Source organism: Sphaerodactylus townsendi, linkage group LG07, assembly GCF_021028975.2.
Source record: "Sphaerodactylus townsendi isolate TG3544 linkage group LG07, MPM_Stown_v2.3, whole genome shotgun sequence".
NCBI lineage: Eukaryota > Metazoa > Chordata > Lepidosauria > Squamata > Sphaerodactylidae > Sphaerodactylus > Sphaerodactylus townsendi.
Window position 1 is genome coordinate 45293648 of NC_059431.1, and position 13147 is coordinate 45306794.

General features: G+C 41.3%; 1 long non-coding RNA gene across 1 annotated transcript in view; it reads left to right on the top strand.

Moving 5' to 3' along the window:
- The window catches only part of LOC125436115, a 291179-nt gene extending 280458 nt beyond the window's left edge, over nt 1-10721 (top strand). Inside the window, exon 3 of the long non-coding RNA XR_007244998.1 lies at nt 9842-10721. This is a non-coding gene — a long non-coding RNA (uncharacterized LOC125436115). The remainder of the gene's footprint in view (nt 1-9841) is intronic.
- Nucleotides 10722-13147: the final 2426 nt, after the last annotated feature.

Sequence of the window (13147 nt, forward strand, 5' to 3'; positions counted from 1 at the left end):
CCTGGATCTTCTTTGTATTGAAAGGAGGCGGTAGTCATTTTAGGGGACCAGGAGAAAATGACAAAATTGGAAGGTTTGTGTTTTTAAAAAATCAGTGGGTGGAGAAGAATCCCTAAATGACCCAAGCAGAATGGAGTTAAAACTGCTGTGATAGCCCAAGGCATTCCAGAGATATGGGCTGAATTAAATGCTGAGTTCAGGCGGCTCAGAGGGCCATTGCCATTGGCTGCTGTTTTTGCCCCACTGCTGGGGTAAGTGCCCTGGGCACTGTAAATCCATCAGTGCAAGCCCGCACCATCCTGGAGGCTATTCACCCCCTTCCTAAGAACATAAGAACTAGCCTGCTGGATCAGACCAGAGTCTATCTAGTCCAGCACTCTGCTACTCGCAGTGGCCCACCAGGTGCCATTGGGAGCTCACATGCAGGATGTGAAAACAATGGCCTTCTGCGGCTGTTACTCCAGAGCACCTGGTCTGCTAAGGCATTTGCAATCTCAGATCAAAGAGGATCAAGATTTGTAGCTATAGATCGACTTCATAAATCTGTCCAAGCCCTTTTTAAAGCTATCCAGTTTAGTGGCCATCACCACCTCCTGTGGCAGCATATTCCAAACACCAATCACGCGTTGCGTGAAGAAGTGTTTCCTTTTATTAGTTCTAATTCTTCCCCCCAGCATTTTCAATGGATGCCCCCTAGTTCTAGTATTGTGAGAAAGAAAGAAAAATTTCTCTCTGTCAACATTTTCTACCCCATGCATAATTTTATAGACTTCAATCATATCCCCCCTCAAACGTCTCCTCTCCAAACTAAAGAGTCCCAAACGCTGCAGCCTCTCTTCATAAGGAAAGTGCTCCAATCCCTCAATCATCCTTGTTGCCCTTCTCTGCACTTTTTCTATCTCTTCGATATCCTTTTTGAGATGTGGTGACCAGAACTGAACACAGTACTCCAAGTGCGGTCGCACCACTGCTTTATATAAGGGCATGACAATCTTTGCAGTTTTATTCTCAATTCCTTTCCTAATATATCCCCAGCATAGAGTTTGCTTTTTTCACAGCTGCCATGCATCGAGTTGACATTCCCATGGAACTATCAACTAAGACGCCCAAATCCCTTTCCTTGTCTGTGACTGATAGCACTGACCCCTGTAGCATGTATGTGAAGTTTGGATTTTTTGCCCCAATGTGCATCACTTTATATTTTGCTACATTGAACTGCATTTGCCATTTCTTAGCCCACTCACCCAATTTATCAAGGTCTGCTTGGAGCTCTTCGAGATTAGGCCATTAGAGTCAAAGGAAACAAAGATCAAAATAAGGCAACCCAGCAATGAAGTACAGACCAGGAGATCTGTGGTCTACTTTTACATATTCTCCAAATGATCTGTTGTGTATGTAAGTCTCATGTTTTGTTCTTAAAACCAGCCTTTAGAAAAAGGCTATTGCAGGAAAGTCTCTCAGAGCCTGTAGTGTGAAGACATTCTGCTTCTGGGCAATCTTTGCATTATGCTTAGTGCTGCAGATGTCTACCCCAAATATCTATAGCCAATCCATTTTTTAAATGACCATAAGCAGCTCAAACCATGGGTCCTTATTTCAACAAGACCGTACATATCTTATTTTTACATATAAAAAGCATCATATTATACATGGTTTGGAAAGATGGATTTAATCCTTCCTCCACATGTAGGCATGGATAAATAGATGTCTATTACTACAAATATAAATAAAAAAAGAACCTGACATTCAGGAGAACAAAACAGACCAGAAGACTAATCTTATGCCAGCCACACAGACTTTCCGCAGCCACCATGACAACCAACATAAGCCAGATAAAAGGCCAACCAAACACCCAGATGCTGCTCCTGGAATGCTATAGCTCAGCATCTGGGTTTCACAGCTGCCAAGTCCACCCCATGGGTGTCCACAGTATTGGCTCAGATGCTGGACCAGACATAAGGGAAGTGGAGAACACAGAACATGCTGAACACCACAGTTAACAAAGTGACAAAGAGCCAAGTAAGTAATAAAAATGCATAAACTTGCCAATGTGGTTTAGAACTTAAAAAGAAAAATAGAAGCCAAATCTAAAATAAATCCTAAATTTCACACATAAGTAAGAAGTATCTTCAGGTTGGAACAAGATTAGAACTTGAATTGATGAATTAAGCTAATGAGGTAGCCATTAAGAAGAAAAAATGACTAATGGTGAATGTAAAGAATCAAAATCTGGTTACTAGTCATGCTAAAAATGAAGACAATAAAATGTTTAAGAAACTTGTTCCGATTAGTTGACTATTTAGTTGAAAGTGAAGGTATTCTCCTATACCTTTCTTGGTGTTCTGCAGCTTCAGTGCCACTTGTATCAATTAATACTTTTGTGCTTACACCAAAATGTCAGTGGAGAATTGCATGGATTTCATGTTAAGGGTGTGCATAATTGGTTGCACGCATGAGGCTTCAGGCAGAGCTATTGAGAGTTCTCTTGGATCCCCAGAGAAAGCTTCTTTCTAAAATACATCATTCAATTTTCCCAGGCTCTCAGACCTCTCCCTCCCAGATTCATGAGCACCCCTTGAATTTTCTCCCACTGATTCCCCACCCTGCTTCTGACAGGTGCAGGTGTTTAAACATAAAAGCTGTGGTATAGAATAAATCTGTAGAAAAGTGACTCCCACATTGTGGTGGAAGCATTGAAAAGATACCACAGCAGTCTCTCATTTTTAATCTGTCCAGTTATCCCAGAAGGCAAGCTTAGAAGGCATTGTAAAAACATGCCAAATTGTCATCTTCTTTCTCTGCTAGGGCTCATGTACCTCTCAGCTTTTTACAAAATGTGTGTTTATACACATGAAACAGATTTTAATCATTGATCCACTGAGCCCACTACTGACAGCAGCAGTTCCCCGAACATCTGAAGCAGAGATTTTTTGTTCTTTTTAAAAACTGGACAGCTAAACTGGTACCTTTAACATGCAAAGCATGTACTTTTCCTCTGTGTTGGTATGTGTTAACTGTGAGATGTCATGCACATTGGGTTTTAGATTAGCCCTAGTGTTCCTGTTTCAATACTCCATTTCCAAGCTTTCAGAGTCTGACAGACAACGAGTGGTTGACAGGTAACTGCTATCATATGTATACTCAACCCTTGTCTGCATCCATGTTTCATTCTTTAATTTGATTAATTATGGGTCACTTCAGGATTTGATTCACCAAGCCAAGTTATCCCTCCCTAACCCAAAACAATACAAACGTTCATTCAAAAAATGAGCTAAACTCTAAAATTCAAAAATCCCACTGTACTTCTGATGCAATTTCTGAATGCCCTCTATGAACACCCACCCATTAACCCCCTTTACCTAGCTGTAGTGGCAGAAAAGGAATTTACTCCTTTCCTAAGTATAATTCTCAGATCACCTAACGTCCATGCAAAGGATGTCCAATATCTTGAGAAACTACATTTCCCACGTGCATGGGATATTGCTAGAGCAGTGTTCAGTATAACAGGGAGAAGGTAGGAGAGAAAAAGACAACTGCTTTCAGTATAACAGGGAGAAGGTAGGAGAGAAAAAGACAACTGCTTTCCATTAGAATTTAAGAACAGCCCTGCTGAGGGCTGAGGGCTGAGATGAGCAAACCAGTGGCTCATCTACTCCAGCACCTTGTTTCATGCAGTGGCCAACCAGTTAATTTACAGCTTTCCTGATGTTGCTTCTAGTAGGTAATCGTTGATTAGAAGGGGAATTGGAAAGGATGGCAGAAGCTTAGGGGTGGTGGTCCCAGTTTAGAATACATGTGCATATTCTTGGAATACCAATTTATACTTGTGACCAGATTAAATGTGTGACCTGACTAAATTTGGCATATCCTTCAGAATATCTTTCAAAACACTGAAAGATGGGAAAGTCTGCTTAAAAGGCATGCAGAGAATAAAACCTCAGATTCTGAAAAGAATAAAACCAAACTTACCATTCTGTGCCTTGAAACCAGGTAGCAAGTGTTGTATTCAGAACATTCTGAGGATACTGAGTCAGTGTCACTGTGGTGGACTGGTTGATATGCTGATATCTGTTGAATATGTTGGAGCCTGGAGATCTCTTTGCCCTCATTGCTTCTGCATCAATTCAGCATTGATCCTTCTCATGAATATTTTTGCCATTTTCTCTAAAACTGTATTACTTTCTGCTTTGTTACACTCTACTGTACTAAAGCAAAAATTATGTGTGGTACCTATTTGCATGCGGATGTGTGGAGACTCGTTCCATTAATGACAGCAACACATATTTCTTGAAAAGAAATCGTCCGCAGCCCAATTTATTTAATGTATAAAAAAAACCTTGAAGCTGGACAAGCATAACAGAGCACATCCTGGCCCCCAGGCAGCGAACCGCTGAACCTGGTTATAGAGCAGCCCCAGCTGACCCCTTAGGCCCTTCGGACAGAACCCCTGTCCGGCACATCCCTCAAGGGAACTGGAACAGGAAGTTACTAGGTGCCACATGGACACAAACCCAATTTGTGACACCCCTCCCTGCCGGGCAGCAAGCTCTTGGCGCGGCCCCAAGGCTTGCCCTCATGAGCTCTATTGCCACCTCGGACCTCATATGGAGGCCCCCGACATGGGAAGATCCGGCACGCAAGCTACTGCCTTCCCAAAATAGGATGTGCTCTTATGCCCGATCCACCCAGTGAACTGTGACAAAGAATAACAATAAAAACCCCCAATAACCATTCAAAAATGGGAGGGAAGGGAGGGCCTTTGCTGCTGCTGGCCTCGAAAGAGGCCGGTCCCTGCCGACGCAGCTTCTTATAGGCTTCCTGGCCCCTGTCACGTGCTGGTACCCGGCCACATGACTGCTTCGGCTGGTCGGCAGGGAAGAGGCTTTCACTCATTCCTCTCCTGCTGCAACGGCACCTCCAGGCTGAAGCCTGGGGCACGATTTCATATAAGTGGTGACCACAGGAATGGGGAAGATTGCAGATTGCATGAGCTCTCATTACATATTATTGGAGGTCTTGTAGTCCTTTGTAGATGTTTCATTTGATTCTTTCTTGCTGTGCTGCCAAACATAACTTCTGAAAAAGGCTATGACAGAATTTTAAACATTTCACAGGTGATTGTTAATTCATTCCACTTTGTTTTAATTTCTCATATTTGGCCTTTTAAAAATCCCTGGCCCCTTCCACACATGCAGAATAATGCACTTCCAATCTACTTTCACAACTGTTTGACAGTGGATTTTGCTATTCTGCACAGTAAAATCCAGCTGGGAAGTGCATTGAAAGTGATTTGAAAGTGCATTATCCAGCTGGGAAGTGCATTGAAAGTGGTTTGAAAGTGCATTATTCTGCATGTGCGGAAAGGGCCCCTGTTTTATATGCGGTTGATCTACAAACCACTCAGCTGAGTATGAATGAGCTTATATCAGCTCTGTCAAGTATAGTCAGCATTAGGCATCAAACTAGCTAAAGGCCTCACTTTACTATGCTGTCAGTTTCATTTTCTGGCATTCAACAGGCCAACATTCTATTTCTTCAGTAGAATGCTTGGTATATGTATTTATTTCATGGGATGTTCTCTTTGAATGGCACTTGTTTCTAAAAAGACTATATTTTAAGGCCAATTGTTGATGGCAGCCTCTTTTCAAGCATTGCTCCTAACCAAGAGAAAATCTTAGGATGAAATTTACCACTCAGTTTGTAACAGTAGTGCTTTAGGGAAGATTGATCACTGCTTTTGGAGCTCCAGTAGCTGTAAATTGTTGCAATCTGAGATGATGTGTGACTTTCCCTCACAGATGGATTTTGTTCTTGACAACAAGAACCAGTTCCATGTTTTCTAATCCCAAATTATCAAAGGTAGGACACTAGCTGGAGTGTCAATTGCAGTTGCACTGAGGAAAAAAAATCCGTACAGCTTTGCAAAAGTTGTCCAATGCAGTTCTGACTATGCTATGGAAAATAAGGGGAAATGAAATTTCCCTGCCTTTTAAAAAAGTGCATGACTCATATTTCTGCTTGTGGGTAACTCGGTGCCTCATCTATCCAGATTATATGTTTCATCTTTTTCCTGGTGTGGCTGGCACACACTTTTTTTAGGGAAAGCTACTGAGTGGTATCTTATAACCAGATGGGAGCTTAGTCTCTCTGGGTTTTGAGTTTAAAAGATGGCATTTGATGTTTATTTAGCAGGTGTTATCCATTTGAAAGTCTAACACACTAAGTCCCAAAACATTTGTGAGTTTGTGATGATGAATTAAAACTTTGTAAAACTGGTCCTGGAATAAAATGATTGCTTGATTTCTGTGCCTTGAGGATTAATGTGTGTGTGTGTTTTTAAAGTAGGTAGTATAGCATTTTCCCCATCTTTTTCTTTTATGGTTCCACTTGTTCTGGCTGCTGTATTCTGCTCTATATTAATTCCACTAAAATAATTTCTAAAATGAACTCAAGTATTCAAGCATGAGCTATTTGTTGCAGCTTCTACTGGCTACAGTTTGCTTTCTCTGTGTTACTAATGCAAAGGTGCATATTCATAAAATGTGTGTGTGGGGGAGTAATCTTGCTGTAATTGTATGCATGAAAGCATTCAGTTAGGGGTGAAATTCTACTTGGATGCTTTTCACAACCAAAACCACAGAGGCATCTCTTCAGGTCAAAACCCAAACCATGTGGATTTCAATAAAACATCCACAAGGGTGAATCATATTAATCATATTCATATTTTCTTCTGAACCCACAGAGACCATAAAAACCACCGAAGTTTTTTCGACACCATGATCCAAACGTTTGAGGGTTCCAGGAAAGGTGAACACATGTGTTACAGCTGAGGTTGCAATGTTCCTGCAGGGACTCCATCCATTTGTTTCCACATGGCCTTGAGAACTAACAGCTCCTACATTCTTGCTCTGTGCTGCCTTGCTTTGATATGGGGAAAGGGAGGAAGGGAGCACCCCAGTGGACATAAAAAGGGTATTCTGGAAGTCAGTTTCCAGAACTGGCTGCTTCTATGGCCACTCTGTCATCTGTCAATAAAGACCTTTGATTGAAATCACTGAGTTCATTATAGGTAACAGATCCAGGGCTTGACACTTAGCTTCTGAAATCTGACAAGATCACAATAGACTGGGGCACTTCGGTCAGGATGGAGCTAATGTAGGGCCTATATATGGTCTGCCAGTCCTGGTAATTGTATCTAATATAGGGCAAATCATTCAGTAAATCCAAAAGACCAAAAAAAGCCATTTAAGCTTGTTTTCAGTTTTTTCCTCCTGAAAAAAAAATAGGCTATTTGGCAGAGCTGAACAGCCTGGCTCCAAAACAGCTGCATGAGTTTTGGTTCTGGCTTTGTAAGCAGGAAGGCTAGCAGGGCTGTCTGCAAAGATCGCAGACCACAATCTCTGCAAGTAACCCTTCATCCCCACTTGTGAAGCCAGTTCCAACTTCACAAGCAAGGATGGAGCTCCACACAGCTGAATGCATGGATACAATCAGCTGATTCCTGCATTCAACTGTGCAGAGCTTGTATTTTTCAGGTTCAGCTTTTTTTTTGCTAAAAGGTTGTTGTTGTTTTTTGCTTTCCCCAAAATTTCAGGTCTTTTAAAGCCAAACCCCAAAATTTCTGTGAATAAAAAGTTGCTCTGGCCTAGTTTAAGGGCTTTTGCACTTGTGGGAGGCACTGAAGAAGGAAGGCCCTTTATACCAGAAGTGCACAATCAACTGAGTGAGTAGAGATTGACTTGTGGAGTGCCACAGGGTTCTATTATTTCAGCCATATATATGAAGTTGCTGAATGAGACTGTCTAGAGCTTTGGGGCTGTCATCTTTATATATATATGACCTCCAACTCTATATTGAATATCCAAGTCTCCAGATGCATTAATCTCAGCGCTGAAATGGTACTTTGAGGTGGTGGTCAGACGGCTATGGCAAAACAAGCTAAAGCTGAATCCAAACAAGACAGAAATAATTCTGGTTAGGAAGGGGGATATTCTAGAGAGACTGAATCCACTGATCCCAAATGAAGTAATGTTGAGTTTTTCAGAGGAGGTTTAAAGCTTGGTGGGGCTCATGGATTCTGCCTTGCTGTTTGAAAAGCAGGTTGGCATAGCCTTCCATCAGTTGCATCTGATTTTTTAATTCTCTCATTACTGAGAGTGGCAACACTGATCCATGCTTCTGCAAACTCATAGTTGGATTGCTGCAATGCATTCTATGTGTGGCTGCCCTTAAAGACAACCTACAAACTGCTGCAGAATTGGCAGTCCAACTATTGTCAAAGGCTAGTCACTGGGAACAAATGTTACCCAATTTGAAAAATACATCGGTTGTCAGTCTGCTTCTGGGCCCAATTCAAGATACTGATTATGACCTTTAAACCCCTTCATAACTTAGAACCCACATATTTGAGGGACCGTCTCCTTCCACTTTGACTATGTATGCCAGCTATATAATCAGGCAGCCATCTGTTGACAATCCTGTCTGGGGGCTCATCTGGCATCAATCAGAGCCTGGACCTTTTTTTTTAGTAGCTCCAGTTCTAGGGACTGGACTCCCTGCAGAAACGAGCCCAGACCTCCCTGGAGTTCTTCAGGACGTGTTGCAAAGCACCTGGGCTTTTTAGGGGGGTTGAATGGCAGGCATCTTTAAAGAAGGGGGGAGATTGGTAATTCAATATTTTATTTTGGTGCAAATGGAAAATATTTTAACTATTGTAAATTACCTTAAGCCACCAGGAAAAGAGACATAAATGTTTTAATGAATGAACGAACGAACGAAAAAACGAAACTGATTCATAAGTCTGGCTCCATATGTGATCCAAATTAACTTTCCATACACTGTATTTTTGTCTAGTTTGTTTCCATGCTGCCTTCAATTTAATTCCATTGCTCTGTATGTCACTCATTTATTATGATTAAGACCTCTGTAGCTTCAAGTGATAATGGCAATTGAAAAAGAACAGTTTCTTCCCCCAAAGATATCCACAATAATAAAAAATCAGTAGTTTGACTAAGGGTTTTCAGTTCTGCTATTAAGGAAATTAGACAATAATTGAACTTGAGTTGAATATAGGTGTTCTGTCAACAGACATTATTTCTAAATTCTGACAGCCTTGCTGAATTTCACAATGCTTTCATCAAATCAGATGAAAGAGAGACAGGAGCTATTGATACCGTCTGCCTGAAGAGAAGCCTTGCCCATTTTGGACATTAACAGCTAGTATTGCCTAGCCTGGTGTTCGGTGGTATATGGGGACAGAGGCTACTGTATTCTAGGAATGTGTATCTATTTTTAAACAATTTTTCAAAAAACCCAAATTCTCTGTTTCATTAATTTGGACAACAAAATGAATAGAAAATATGTGGAATTAATTTTATTTGTTTATTCATTTCCCTGAAACCAGGAAGAATGAGAAAGATTCCTCCTTATTTGTTCCCTAGCTCCCTGGTCCACTTTCTCTGTCCCTTCTGCCATGCTTTTTGTTGCTTTTGCAGTAGTATTGTTGCCAGACATGCAGCTATGTTAGTCAGCCAGAAAGACAGGTCTTCTACCCTTGACACCTTGATATGTCCTGAGAAACATAGTTGTTGGATACCAAACATCCAAGGGGGACCAAGGCACAGCTCTAGATAGTCAGCCGAAAGCGTGACACTTTGTATCTGGTAAGTGCATGGAGACAAGAAGAAGGGCTTTCATGTTAGGAATGAAGACTAATAATGAAAACAAATATGTGTCATATATGATAACGAAAACAACTGTGTGTCATATCAGGTATTAAAAATGAAGAGTTTGTAATGAAAATAACCATATCTTTTTTTACAAAAACATGTCTTTACTGCAGGCTCAGCAAGACAGCAACAGCAGGGATTGGAATTGCTCAGTACTGGTTGTTCAGTGCTTCCAACAGTGACACTGGACCTGATGAAAGGAGCTTCTATAACTAACCAACAGCAACAATCGCCAAAAGTTCTGAGAGCTCAGGGGGGTGGTTTCATCTACACCATGATGTCTATGAGACTCAGGGACTATCTTGTTCAAGGAAGAAGGTAGAAGGAACTGTAATGAAAATGTTAGAATTAAGATATTTAAGGATGTCTTAATTGTTGTTCAGTTTTACTAAAGCTGTTCAGGCTGTGTCCATGCATGCAACAAAAACAAATGCATATGTGGGAGGAAAGTGATTGTGACAGCAATGGCACTCTTTATCTAGACAAGTTTATTATACTCTTTGTCACTGAAAGATGACAGAAGATTTGTGAATCAACCCACCATTTCCTGGACATTTGTTCTAGAATGCTCCACTTTGGGTCCTATTGCCTTGGGGACAGAACTCAGCAAGCACTAGGATCCAAGTGGAGCATTCTAGAACAAAGAAGGTCCAGGAACTGGCAGATTAATTCACAAATCTCCTGTCATCTTTTGGTGAGAAAGAGCATAGATGGTTTTCAAAGTCCCTGTGTATGAACAAATGTTACATGCCTCAGGTTGTCTACATGACTGAGACCCCTGCGTTCTTCAAAGGTTTTAGTCATCAGGGTTGCCATATTCATTCTCCAACTCCAGGTGACATAATTTGTATATTATTCATATTGTTTGCTAATGATGCAAATCAAGCACAATTCTTTTAACACGCAAAAAAGCTTTTGATGACACAAAGTAGTTGAATACCCCAACTAAATATAGTTCAGTTTACTTGACATCTTCTCCCTTCCTGCATGAAATGTAGCATACTGAAGTTGTTGGTCTGTGACTATAATAAAGGTTGACTTGACTTGATGTGAAGTTGCCCTCCAGCTCTCTCTCTCTCTCTCTCTCTCTCTCTCTCTCTTTCTCTCTCTCTCTCTGTCACACACACACACACACACACACACAGAGAGAGAGAGAGAGAGAGAAAGAGAGAGAGAGAGAGCTAACAGGCTACTTTTATCCCTCTCCTCTTGCATCAAAGGCAACAAAGTCAATCTGCTCTTTAGTGTGCTTGGCCAACCACCTTGAATCCTTCATCAGTGAGTGCACTGTACTGTTTTACACTCATGATATCAGTCTGGCCTCTGTTGAAATTTCCAGGCTGGGTGTTACCAAATGCTGCATATTCCCTCAGGTCCATCTTCATACTCTCCCTCCCACTTCTGTCCTGGGTGAACCATCTGCATGGTTTAATCCCTGGAGAGTGCCCAGTGCTAGATGTATTTTTCCAAGTATTTATTTATATGTATGTATTTTTATCCCACTCTACACTCAAAGGTCTCAGGGTGGGTCACAACATAAGACAACATGAGTATGTCTCATGTTTTTGTTTACGACAAGTGCTACAACTGAGAAGTCCTTTTGGGTTCTCACCTGCCTAGTCTCATATGGCGAAGGCATCCAAAGCAGAGCCTCTGAAGACAAGCACAGTGATTGGGTAGGTGTATATGGAAGTAGGAGATTTCTGGAAATGCTTCCTTAAAGTCATATAGGCTTTAAAGATCAAAACCAGCACTTTGATATGTATCTAGAAGTAAATAGGGGGGGGGGGGCTGTGTAGGCGAAAAAGGCTGGAGTCTTATTGTCGCTGTAATCCTCTCCAGGCAGAATCCTGGACATTCTTTAAGGAAAGCCCCATATACAACATGTTGCAGTCATCTGAAGATCCACCAGACGATGTGTTGCAGTCATCTATTACAAATTTCACCATGACAAGATATATATTTTTTGCCCAGGAAAGGCTACAGCTAAGTCACAGCCAAAGCTGGTGAACAGCACTCCTGGCTACTATTGCCACTGTTTTTTTCCAGCAGGAGGCCCAGGTCCAGCAGCATCCCTAGGCTACGGTCCTTCCTCTTTAGGAGGAGTTCAACCTCAGTCCCTGAGATGATACCCAGTGGAATCGTCTCCATTTTGTTAAAATTACATTTCCGTGTATTATCCCTCATCCATTCTAAAACTGCTTCAAGGCACCAATTTAGTTTCCATAGACTTCCTGGGATTTGCTGGAAGTGTGAGATACAGCTGAGTATCATATGCATATTGATGACTGTGAATGAAAGGGCTCACAATCACCTTTTGTTCCTTCTGTTTGGGAGGTCAGAAAAACCCTGCATCTCTCTGAACTCTCCTCTTATCAAGTACCAAAAACAAACTGGTATCCACCCACTGAGAGTATCATCTGATGAACAGAGTTACACATCTAACACTTTGTGTCTGCTTTGCTATTTACAAGCTCTGCCTAGTTGCTGCACCTACCCTTATCACTCTACAAGCAAGCACAGGAGTGATCTACTGCCGCTCTTCACTAAGTATGCACACCTTGAAAAAAGTGGTATTTTGGGGGCACTTTATTTCCTATGGGGAATCTTTAGGGGAGAGGGATGATACTGTTTTTTGAGCAAAATGCACCAAAATTACAGCACAGCTGTCCTTTAGGTAACATCCAAGTGTCAAGTGGATTGCATCAAGATATCCAATTTTATGGGTCCCAAAATGAGGTTTCCCCAGCCACCCTTCATTGTTTCTTATGGGGAAGATTCCATGCTTTCTCCGTGGCAATAGAAAAACCAAAGATACAAAAGCAAGCAAAACAACTTCTAGACAAAAAGCCTCTCAAAGCAGAAAGAACCAACCAGCCTGAAGAACCAATGCAGAACCAGGGAATCTTGGCAGAGATAGATAGATAGATAGATAGATAGATAGATAGATAGATAGATAGATAGATAGATAGATAGATAGATAGATAGATAGATAGATAGATAGATAGATAGATAGATAGATAGATAGATAGATAGATAGATAGATAGATAGATAGATAGATAGATAGATAGATAGATAGATAGACAGACAGACAGATAGATAGAGAGAGAGAGAGAGAGAGAGAGAGAGAGATATCAAGCATGATCACTTGAATGTGAAGTGATATATATGAAACATGCTTCATATATACATATATGTTTCAGACTTATTGTGTGTGTGTGTGAGTGTGTGTACACAGAATAAGTCTGAAAACACCAAATAAGTCTGAATGCAAATCCCTACTCTTCACATTCAAGTTATCATGCTCCAAGGATTGCATTGTGTCTCCCATGGTTGTGTCTTCTCTTCCTTTTCTCTGGCCACATGTACAAGGTGGAATCCCTAGGTATAAGGTTAGTTCATCCTGGCTTGTGTTCCC